Consider the following 12,172-nt stretch of genomic DNA (forward strand, 5'->3'; position numbering starts at 1 on the left):
AAGCAGTCATTAATAGTCTCCCAACTAAAAAAAGCCCAGGACCAGATGGGTTTAGTGCAGAGTTCTATCAGACCTTCAAAGAAGATCTAATCCCAGTTCTTCACAAACTATTCCACAAAATAGAAACAGAAGGTACTCTACCCAACTCATTCTATGAAACCACAATTACTCTGATACCTAAACCACAAAAAGACCCAACAAAGATAGAAAACTTCAGACCAATATCCCTTATGAATATTGATGCAAAAATCCTCAATAAAGTTCTTGCTAACCGAATCCAAGAACACATCAAAACAATCATCCATCCTGACCAAATAGGTTTCATCCCAGGGATGCAGGGATGGTTCAATATATGGAAATCCATCAACGTAATCCAGTATATAAACAAACTCAAAGACAAAAACCACATGGTCATCTCGTTAGATGCGGGAAAAGCATTTGACAAGATCCAACACCCATTCATGATAAAAGTCTTGGAAAGATCAGGAATTCAAGGCCCATACCTAAACATGATAAAAGCAATCTACAGCAAACCAGTAGCCAACATCAAAGTAAACGGTGAGAAGCTTGAAGCAATCCCTCTAAAATCAGGGACTAGACAAGGCTGTCCACTTTCTCCATACCTATTCAACATTGTACTTGAAGTCCTAGCCAGAGCAATTCAACAACAAAAGGAGATCAAAGGGATACAAATTGGAAAAGATGAAGTCAAAAATATCACTTTTTGCAGATGATATGATAGTATATATAAGTGACCCTAAAAATTCCACCAGAGAACTCCTAAGCCTGATAAACAGCTTCAGTGAAGTAGCTGGATATAAAATTAACTCAAATCAATGGCCTTTCTCTACACAAAGAATAAACAGGCTGAGAAAGAAATTAGGGAAACAACACCCTTCTCAATAGTCACAAATAATATAAAATATCTTGGCGTGACTCTAACTAAGGAAGTGAAAGATCTGTATAATAAAAACTTCAAGTCTCTGAAGAAAGAAATTATAGAAGATCTCAGAAGATGGAAAGATCTCCCATGCTCATGGATTGGCAGGATCAACATTGTAAAAATGGCTATCTTGCCAAAAGCAATCTACAGATTCAGTGCAATCCCCATCAAAATTCCAAATCAATTCTTCAACGAATTAGAAAGTGCAATCTGCAAATTCATCTGGAATAACAAAAAACCTAGGATAGCAAAAACTCTTCTCAAGGATAAAAGAACCTCTGGTGGAATCACCATGCCTGACTGTACTACAGAGCTGTACTACAGAGCAATTGTGATAAAAACTGCATGGTACTGGTATAGAGACAGACAAATAGACCAATGGAATAGAATTGAAGACCCAGAAATGAACCCACACACCTACGGTCACTTGATCTTCGACAAGGGAGCTAAAAACATCCAGTGGAAGAAAGACAGCATTTTCAACAAATGGTGCTGGCACAACTGGTTGTTAACATGTAGAAGAATGCGAATCGATCCATTCCTATCTCCTTGTATTAAGGTCAAGTCTAAGTGGATCAAGGAACTTCACATAAAACCAGAGACACTGAAACTTATAGAGGAGAAAGTGGGGAAAAGCCTTGAAGATATGGGCACAGGGGAAAAATTCTTGAATAGAACAGCAATGGCTTGTGCTGTAAGATCGAGAATTGACAAGTGGGACCTCATGAAACTGCAAAGCTTCTGCAAGGCTAAAGACACCATCAATAAGACAAAAAAACCACCAACAGATTGGGAAAGATCTTCACCTATCCTAAATCAGATAAGGGACTAATATCCAATATATATAAAGAACTCAAGAAGATGGACACCAGAAAGTCAAATAACCCCATTAAAAAATGGGGCTCAGAACTGAACAAAGAATTCTCACCTGAGGAATACCCAATGGCAGAGAAGCACCTGAAAAAATGTTCAACATCCTTAATCATCAGGGAAATGCAAATCAAAACAACCCTGAGATTCCACCTCACACCAGTCAGAATGGCTAAGATCAAAAATTCAGGTGACAGCAGATGCTGGCGAGGATGTGGAGAAAGAGGAACACTCCTCCATTGTTGGTGGGATTGCAAGCTTGTACAACCACTCTGGAAATCAGTCTGGTGGTTCCTCAGAAAATTGGACATTGTACTACTGGAGGATCCAGCAATACCTCTCCTAGGCATATATCCAGAAGATGTCCCAACCGGTAAAAAGGACACATGCTCCACTATGTTCATAGCAGCCCTATTTATAATAGCCAGAAGCTGGAAAGAACCCAGATGTCCCTCAACAGAGGAATGGATACAGAAATTATGGTACATTTACACAATGGAGTACTACTCAGCTATTAAAAAGAATGAATTTATGAAATTCCTAGCCAAATGGATGGACCTGGAGGGCATCATCTTGAGTGAGGTAACACAATTACAAAAGAACTCACACAATATGTATTCACTGATAAGTGGATATTAGCCCAAAACTTAGGATACCCAAGATATAAGATACAATTTACTAAACGCATGAAACTCAAGAAGAATGAAGACCAAAGTGTGGACACTGTGCCCCTTCTTAGAATTGGGAACAAAACACCCAGGGAAGGAGTTACAGAGACAAAATTCGTAGCTGTGATGAAAGGATGGACCATTTAGAGACTGCCGTATCCAGGGATCCATCCCATAATCAGCTTCTAAACGCTGACACCATTGCATACACTAGCAAGATTTTGCTGAAAGGACCCAAATATAGCTGTCTCTTGTGTGACGATGCCGGGGCCTAGCAAACACAGGAGTGGATGCTCACAGTCAGCTATTGGATGTATCACAGGGCTCCCAATGGAGAAGCTAGAGAAAGTACCCAAGGAGCTAAAGGGATCTGCAACCCTATTGTCGGAACAACATGATGTACTAACCAGAACCCCGGAGCTCTTGTCTCTAGCTGCATATGTATCGAAAGATGGCCTAGTCGGCCATCACTGGAAAGAGAGGCCCATTGGACTTGCAAACTTTATATGCCCCAATATAGGGGAATGCCAGGGCAAAAAGAATGGGAATGGGTGGGTAGGGAAGTGGGGGGCGCTATGGGGGACTTTTGGGATAGCATTGGAAATGTAACTGAGGAAAATATGTAATAAAAATATTAAAAATTAAAAAAAAAAAGAAATGTCATAGAAGTTAGGTCAAAATTAAGGCAAATTTAGTACCGTTGCAGTTGTCATCTAGAACCAATGTGTGTCTACACACTGAAAATCCTTTGTCCCATCTCTCATACAACCTGGCATAAGGCTATGTTTCTTTCCAGCCACACAGGAGTGTCAGTCTATTAGCACACTATAAGTGCATTAGTGTTGATCCCTATTTTTAGAAAGGAAAAGTATAACCTTTGTGAGTTGGTTGTCAGATCCTTAATACTTGGAGGAGTTTGAGGTTTGTTTTGTTTTGTTTTGTTTGTTTTTAACTTTGGACTGTTTAACTATCACACATACCACCCCAGGGGTGAGGCAGATGTGTGAGGGTGGGTTTCCTTTGGGGACTGTCACACACATACAGCAGGGTCCCACTCAGAAGCCCTTAAGTACTTTGTAAATCAATATGGTAATTAAAGGGACCAATGAAGTTTTCTTCCTGAAGACAAGTCGCAGGGATAGTGCCTAGGTCCAGAGATAAGTACAGAAAAGTCTGGTTGGGACCTGGAGAGGAAATCCCCTTCCTCGCAGTGTTGTGACTCATTGACTAAACCTGAGAGCCCACGTCTCGCTGTTGCTAAGGTCATGCATGCACTGTTGGCAGCTGTGATGGTTTACACATCTGTCTTCTGCATCAGGACAAGTGCGTAGGCAAGTGCCTCCTGGGAGAACTCCTGGTACTTTCCTATTATAATAGGGATTCATTTTCTTGGGGTGCTGAGGAAGATGATTAAGATGGACAGGAGTAGGAGTGGCGTCTCTGTGAGAAAGCAAATCTGTTATGACCCTTGATTTAGCAATGGTCTGTGTGTGTGTGTGTGTGTGTCTGTGTGTGTGTGTGTGTCTGTGTGTGTGTATTAGATCAGCTTGAGCGATATGTTTGAAAGAACAATAACTGTCTCAGACCCGAGAGCCTGGGAACCTGGTAGTTGCCTTGTGGTACTGGGACTGAGTCTCAGTTTGGCCATTCTAGGTAAGTGCTCTACCTCTCCAGCCTGGTAGTCCCTCTTGGGACACATTGATGGGTTGTGGTGGCCACTTTTATGTCAACTCGATCCAAGTGGGAGTCAACTGAGAAAAATGCCTCCATAGACTTGATCTAGGGGGAAAGTCTGTGGTGCGTTTTCTTCCTTGGAGGTTGATATGCCATTGTGGATAGCACCATCCTTTGGTGATATTTGATGTTATTAGAAAGCAAGGGAGCAAGTCAGGAGAAAGCAAGATAATAAGGAGCAATTCTCCATGGTCTCTGCTCCTGTTCCTGCCTCCATATTCCTGCCCTGGCTTTCCTCAGCCTTGTAAAGTTATAGGGTGAAACAAACCCTTTTCTCCTCAAGCTACATTTGGTCTTATGTTTCCATCACAGCAATAGAAACAGTAACAAAGATGCGAGTCGTCACTGTTTTAGAATGTGGTGGAGAGCCAATTGCTAGTCCCTGGCCTAGGACTACAAGAAACAATAGCAAAATGTAATAATATGAATAGGGTTGACATCCTGGTTCGGGAAGGCAAGAGTTAAGATCTAGTGCCTTAGTATTTGATAGCTAGCGTAGCAGTTAGCAGGCCTTGAACAGTGAATTAAGCAGAGCTTCCCATGAATAGACTCCAACATTCAACCACCTTATTTAAGGTTTATACAGATCAACTAGAAGAGCCTATCATACTTGTGAATAAAAACATCCCATTCTGCATCACAACCCTACCTGATATCCTTTAGCGCATGTGCATTCTTCCAGAAGTACCCAGAAGACTGAACGGTCTACAGAGTAATCATTTACATGGAGAGATTGTCAATGTTATCAGCTGTGGATTTGGTGCTAGAAGCAGGGCTGCTGCTTTGCTTGATCAGTTTGCTTTCATTTTGGTTTACTGGGTTTACCTGAGACAGAGCCTTGCTAAGGCATCCCAAGCTGGCCTAGAACGTATGTCCCTCCCACTCCCTCCTGAAGTGGGAAGGTGTGGTACCACAGCCACCCTTGCTGCTTTTTAACAACACTGCAAGCTTCTTTTTCTGAACAACACTTTTATATTTTTTGTCATCCCTGTCCAGTTTGAAAAATATGAGTATCAGAAACATTGTTGATCTGAATGGCCCCGCCACATCTGTCCCCACTGTCCTGAAGATCCCACTCATACTTACTGGACAAGGCATTTTTTTTTATAAAGTTTCATTTATTTACTTCTTTAGTGTGTGTTATGTGATTTGTGTGTGTGTGTGTGTGTCCATGGAAGCCAAAGGAGGGCGTTGGATTGCCTGGAGTCAGCGTTACAGGCAGTTGCAAACTGCTCACTGTGGGTGCTGGGAAGTACACTAGGTTCATGAGAAGCACAGCAAGCGCTCTTGACCTCTGAGCCATCTCAGCTCCAGGACAAGGCCTTTCAGACTCAGCTTAAATGAAGCCTTTTCCAACATCAGCTGGCAAGTACTCATATACGAGTTACTTCTCTCTGACCTGGAAAGATACAACTGCTACCTACGGCATAGGTTTATATCCACGGCAGCATAACTGAGACACATCAAGTCCGAATAGCTATAAATACCTTTCAAGAGGAATGAACTATCTATGTCTTCTGGTTTTTTTTGTTTGTTTGTTTGTTTGTTTGTTTTTAAATCTTAAGCTGGAAAACCAGGGCAGTTCTTGAAGCACTGGTGTCCCACCTTGCAGACGCCGGAGCATGTGACTCACATCCCATTCATTGTTCTTGGGATGGATGCATCTCTGATCCTCTGTGACGGGGCATGAATCAAATGATTGGAAATAGAAACAAGTCATTGGCAAAGCCGAGCGGCCATGTAAGCGGTGCCGAAGATAAACTGGGTGCGAGCCCTTCTGATATTTTGCTAAGTATTTTTCCTCCTGCATTTGGATCTGTCAGAAAAGAACGCTTTTACTTTTTAAAAACAAGGGTCTAGGGCTGGTGAAGAAACTCAATTGCTAGACCTGTTAGTCTGGCTTGGCCAAAGCCCAGGGTCGGATGCTCACGACCATATAAACTGGATACAGTGGCATATATATGTCTGTAATCCCAGCATTAAGGGGTAAAGGAAGGAAGATCAGAAGTTCAAGGACATGCTCAGCTACATAAGGAGAGAGTTTGAGAACAGCCTGGGCTACATGAGATCCTTTCTCAAAAATAAAATTAAGCCAGGCAGTGCTTGTGTATCCCCTTCATCCCAGCATTTGGAGGCCGAGGGAGGTGGTGAGTTCAAGGCCAGCCTGGTCTACAGGTCAAGTTCCAGGAGAGCCAAAGCTACACAAAGAAACCTTGTGTCAACAAACAAACAAACAAACAAACAAACAAAAAAGAAGAAGAAATAAATATTAAATTAAATTAAGATTAAAATCAAGGGTACAGTCTAAGAGTGAGAATGAACAAAGGCTAGCATTACGAAGCCAAGAATATCATAGTTGCAGAAGACCGACTATTTTGATATGTCATCTCTTCTAGGAAGAAACACCCTTCATATTTTGTAACTGTCATTAGTCATCAGTTTTCCCGGAAGGAGAGCCAGCATTCCTGAACACATAGCAGCTTTTCAATTTGTTTTGAAGAAACGATGTCCAGTTGAGAATGAACAAATATTCAGCCAGGGAATGCTTTGGCTGACACAGCAGGGTAGGGTAGCTGCCTGATTCTGTTTGCCTGAGCAGCTATCGTCTACAAGTTCCTGTCTTGCTAGACCATCCCCTTCTGGGTCCTTGACTAGACACAGGCTTTCCATAGAGGGTTAGCAAAGACACACTGTAGTCTTTGTCCATTGGAATAGGTTGCTGGCTTCCCCAACATTTAGTCCAACAGGAGAGACAAAAAGAAAACTACAGTTGGGATTAGGGGCAGTGAGACAATAGGTCAGTTAGTAATGTGCTTGTCTTGCAAGCATAAGGACCTGAGTTCAATCCTTAGAATTCATGGAGAAGCCAGGCATGGTGGCCAGAGTTTATAATCCCAGATCCAAGGGAGCAAAGATAGGCAGGTTCCTGGGGTTCACTCCCACAAAGCCTAACTAAGTAAGTGAGCCCCAAGCCAGTGAGAGACCCTGCCTCTGCCTCAAAAACAAGGTGAGTGGCACCCGAGAACAACAGTCAAAGTTGTCCTCAGGTTTCCATAAGCACATATGTGTGGATGTGCATGTGTGTGTGCACATGTAATGCACGTGTGCGCGCACACACACACATGCACGCACACACGTGCTAGCATGCACACAAAATAAGGGAGGAAGGAAGGAAGGAAGGAAGGAAGGGAGGGAGGGAGGGAGGGAGGGAGGGAGGGAGGGAGGGAGGGAGAGAAGGAGGAAAGTTGGAAGAAGGGAAGAAAGAAAAGCCAGAAGATCCACTGCCAGGTCATTTCCTGCGCTGCTCACGTCCTATCAGGTTTGTCTTCCTTGGCACATTTTCAGAGTCTTAGAATTACTTTAGGGCTGGAGAGATGGCTTAGACAATTATAGACTAGACTCACAACCAAAAAATATAAGAATTATTTTAGTATGACTTTCAATATTCTTGGCTAAACATCAGAAGTAAAGGGTCTAATTTGAATGGCACGAACATAATTAATCTGATAAGACACAGTCTGCCTGCCCAGTTTGAATGTGAGGTGTCTCCCACGGGCTCTCAAACACGTGACCCAGAGCTGGCACAACTGCTTGGGAGGCTGTGGGACCTTCAGGAAGGGTGTGAGTCACTAGGGGGTGGGGGAGGGGGTGAAGGCAATACCTGCTTCTGGTTACAGCCCCAGGTCCCTCTGCTTCCTAGGCTGCTGCGATGTAGCAAACTGTTTCCCATGCTCTGTTTCCCACAGGGTGACGGCCTGCAACCACTGAGCCATGAGCTGAATAAACCTCTTTTCCCTTAAGTTGCTTCGTCAGGGATTTTGTCACAGCAGTGAAAAAGTTGACTACACAGACAACTCCCCAAGAGGCTGCCAAATTTTGTGGGTTTTTTAGGGAGGGCACATGGGAATTCTGATGACCACGTTCTTAGGCATACAGTTCTGATCCCAACGTTGGAGCTGCTAGCCCTGAGCCAGTATCAGGTTTCACAGAGGCTTTTCTAACCAGCCTGATGCTCACAGCCTTTCAGCTCTTCAAACCTCCTGGCACTGGAAGACCAGGCCAGGCCAGACACCATCTGACACTGAGATTCTAGAGTTTGAATCCTGCATATAGCTCTTAAGCTTAGCCTTGCCTTTTTGTGTTGATAAATCACCTTTTATTTATTTATTTTATATATATATTTTTTGAGAATTAAATGTGTACATATTGTAGGGATGTCACATCCACCTCCTTCTCATCCCTACAAGTCCTGTGTCTCCCAGACTTTCTCTGAAATTCATGACCTATTCTTCTTTAATTACTGATTCATATCTGTGTGTGCATATATATATATATATATATATATATATATCCAGCTGAATCCATCTAATGCTGGTCCTATGTATCTATATTTAGGGATTACCATGTGGGACTGAAGAACCTATCAGGAGACTGGAGCCTAAAGAAGATTAATTCTGCTATTTGCAGTTGTTAATTGCTGTAGCCTATCATCCAGGGATGGGCCCTTATGAGATTTCCTTTGACGACATCAGGATAGCAACTGGTGGTACCATTGCATAGGTCTCGTTTAGACAGCCATACTGTTGTGATTTCATGAATGCGGTGGCAGCTCCCTGTCACATAGAGGAGACGCTATCTCACAGCAAACATTCTGGTCCTCAGCTCTCACAACCTTTCCGCACCACCCCCTCCATGATGTTCTCTGAGTCTTAGATGCAAGAGTTGTGATAAAGGTATATCTACTGGAGCTAGGTGGTAGTGGTGCGTGCTTTCAATCCCAGGACTCAGGAGGCAGAGGCAGATGTATCTCTGAGTTCGAGGCCAGCCTGGTCTAGAGTGAGCTCCGGGGAAGCCAGGGCTACCCAGAGAAACCTTGTCTAAGATAAGATAAGATAAGATAAGATAAGATAAGATAAGATAAGATAAGATAAGATAATATAGATAAGATTCATTGAGGCTATGCACCCAGGGGCAGTTGTTCTTTGCATTTGGACCATTTGAGGATTTCTGTAACAGTCTCTCCCTGCCACAAGAGAGCTTTGCTGGTGAGCAGTGAGAGCTACAGTTTCCCTATGGATCCTCTTTAGAACAGATACAAAGTATGCAGAGATAGGAAAGTAGCAGTAGCAGGCTCTCCTCTAGGCTCTGTGACCTCACCAGCCATGGATCATTGCTAGGTTTTCAGGACCAGACATGGATTCCCTCCCATCCTGTTAGTTCCTTCCAAGATGTCGTAAGTGCCACCATTGCACCCTTCAGGATATGTTGCCCTCCTGGTCACTGTCATGGTCCATATACTTTATAGCTGAGTAATTTTAATTGATTTTTCCTTTGACATCTTGCATAGTACCTTTGAGTTCCATGAGAAGTATTCCTCAAGGAGGGGTTAGCCTCACGTTTTGTCACTGTGAGAGGTTCTTCCTTACGGGAGAACTAGCAATGCCTGGTCTTCTTTTGAAAAAAATCCTTTTAAGAGAGGTGAGTTATACACTGTCCCCACCCCCATGAACCCCCATCAACTCCATTGCCATCTTTCCTCTATTGCCAACCCCCAGGAACACCCAGGCCTGAGGGGCTTCAGTAATACCCAGGATAGACTCAGGCCTGCCTATCCCTTGCCTGCTGGGTCCATCTGGGGCACAGCTAGCAAAGGTGAGCTCCACATTGTTCTCCGCTCCACTGCCTTCCCTCCTGAAGAGGTCTGCCAAGCCCCAGGAACATCCAGGCCTGAGGGACCCCAGAAACACCCAGACAGGAGCCTAGCACAACTGTCACCTGAGAGGCTTCATCCAGCAGCTGATAGAAACAGATTCAGAGACTCACAGATGAACATCAGGGGGATGATATTCTACAAGAGGAATCTACAAGGGGAAGTTGGAGGGGTCAAGAACTCCATGAGAAGACCTACAAAGCCACCTAGCGGGGCCCACGGAGGCTCACAGAGACTGAATCATCAGCCAAAGAGCATACATGGGCTGGATCTAGGCCCCTCACACATACGTAGCAGATGTGCAGTTTGGTCTTCTATGCGGGTCCCTTAACAACTGGAGTGGGGATATCTCTGACTCAGACTCTGTTGGCTGCCACTGGATCCCATTCCTCTAGCTGGGCTACCTTGTCTGGCCTCAGTGGGAGAGGATGCACTTAGTCCTGAGGAGACTTGATGTGCCAGAGGGTGTTGGTAGAGGGAGGTGGAGTAGGGGGAGAAGGGAAGAGGGGAATGGGAGAATGGAGGTGGGGGTGGGACTGGGATTGGGAAGTGAAAAAAATTATTTTTAAAAATTCTTGGGACTGGAGAGATGTCTCCGCAGTTATGAGTACTGTTGCTCTTGCATAGGATCCAAGTTCAATTCCCCAGCATCCACTCACAACAGACTGTAACTCCAGTCCTATCAGGGTTCTGACACCTTCTTCTGACATCCACAGGTACCAGGCATGTGCATGGTATAGATGCCATACATGCAGGCAAAACACATATACACATAAAACAATAAAATAATTAAACCTATTTAAAAACTTTTAAAACATTCTTTGTGTGTGTGTGTGTGTGGGGGGGGGTGTCTGTGTGTAGGTATGCGCCTGTGAGGACAGTACCCATAGAAGCCAGAAGCCAGCAAATGGCGTTGGGTTTCCTGGGGCTGGAGTTAACAGGAGTTGAGAAACCACTGAAGTTGGATGCTGGGCAGTGAACAGTCTCCCGCAAGCACAGTGAGCCTTTAAGTGAGCAAGCCAACTCTATAGCTGCAGTTGCCAGGTGTTCTTAGGAAGCTTAGCCTGAAAGCGATGAGTATGGGGACCAGTGAAACGGCCAGGTGTCAGCAGCCCAGGGGACAGGAAAACAGCCAAGATGACATGCAGCTATTTTAACCCTAACAGACTTGAGAGACTGTCAGTTACTGACTTTCAAAAGTGCAGTACATCTTTTTTATTTGTTTGGTTTTGGTTTTGGTTTTTGTTTGTTTGTTTGTTTTGTTTTGTTTTGTTTTGTTTTTTGAGGCAGGATTTCTCTGTATAGCCCTGGCTGTCCTGGAACTCACTCTGTAGACCAGGTTGGCCTCGAACTCCGAAATCCGCCTGCCTCTGTTTCCCAAGTGCTGGGATTAAAGTGCAGTACATCTTAAGGAGGCTATGAAGATGGGATACAAAAGCTATGTGGTTTGGTTTGGGTGTTTTTCTTATTACAAATGAGGGGGGGAAAGATGTTTTATATTTAACAGTTACTCTTTGACTCAGTTAATCAGTTCAATATCAATGAACTAAAAATGTGTTTTTTTACTGTATACGTGTCTGTATACAGTAATATTTACTCGGGAGTTAAAAATCCTACATGGAAAACGGTGCAACCCAATCACACTGGCTGGTATTTTTCCATCTTTGACCTATTGCTCCTACGTTAGACTGCTTACTAAGAATTCTGATCAGTTGATAAGTCTCTTGTGTGACAATTAGACCCAACCCCTTGGAAATCTGTCAAGACAGCCCTACAGGAAGCCGAAAACAGTAAGATGGACTGGTTTGGCTCCTGTCTGAGCTTCCATTTCCTGATGCTTAAATTGAAACTATTTCCAGACTTGGACCTCAGGCCACTTGACTAATGTTCCCATAACTACACTAAGATACACTGAAAGACATTTTTTTTTAAACTGAAAAAGGAACTCAGAGAGATGTGTAAGTGGTTGAGAGTGATTACTGCTCTTGTGGAAACTCCCAACCATCTCTCAGTATAGTTCTAGGGGATCCAGTACCCTCTCCTGGCCCTTACACCACATACTAGACATGCATGTGATGTACATATAGACATGCAAGCAAAAATGCAGTTTTTAGAAAGATTGAAAGGAGCCTGCAATGATAAAACAAGATTCCTCCCAGGCACAACATTGGGTCATCTAGAATCTTTGCTGAAATGCTGTAGAATACGAACGCGTGCAATGGCCCCAATCCACCCGGCCAATGTCTC

This window comes from Mus caroli, unplaced genomic scaffold (assembly GCF_978045245.1).
Source record: "Mus caroli unplaced genomic scaffold, Mus_caroli_1 scaffold_10, whole genome shotgun sequence".
NCBI classification, from domain to species: domain Eukaryota; kingdom Metazoa; phylum Chordata; class Mammalia; order Rodentia; family Muridae; genus Mus; species Mus caroli.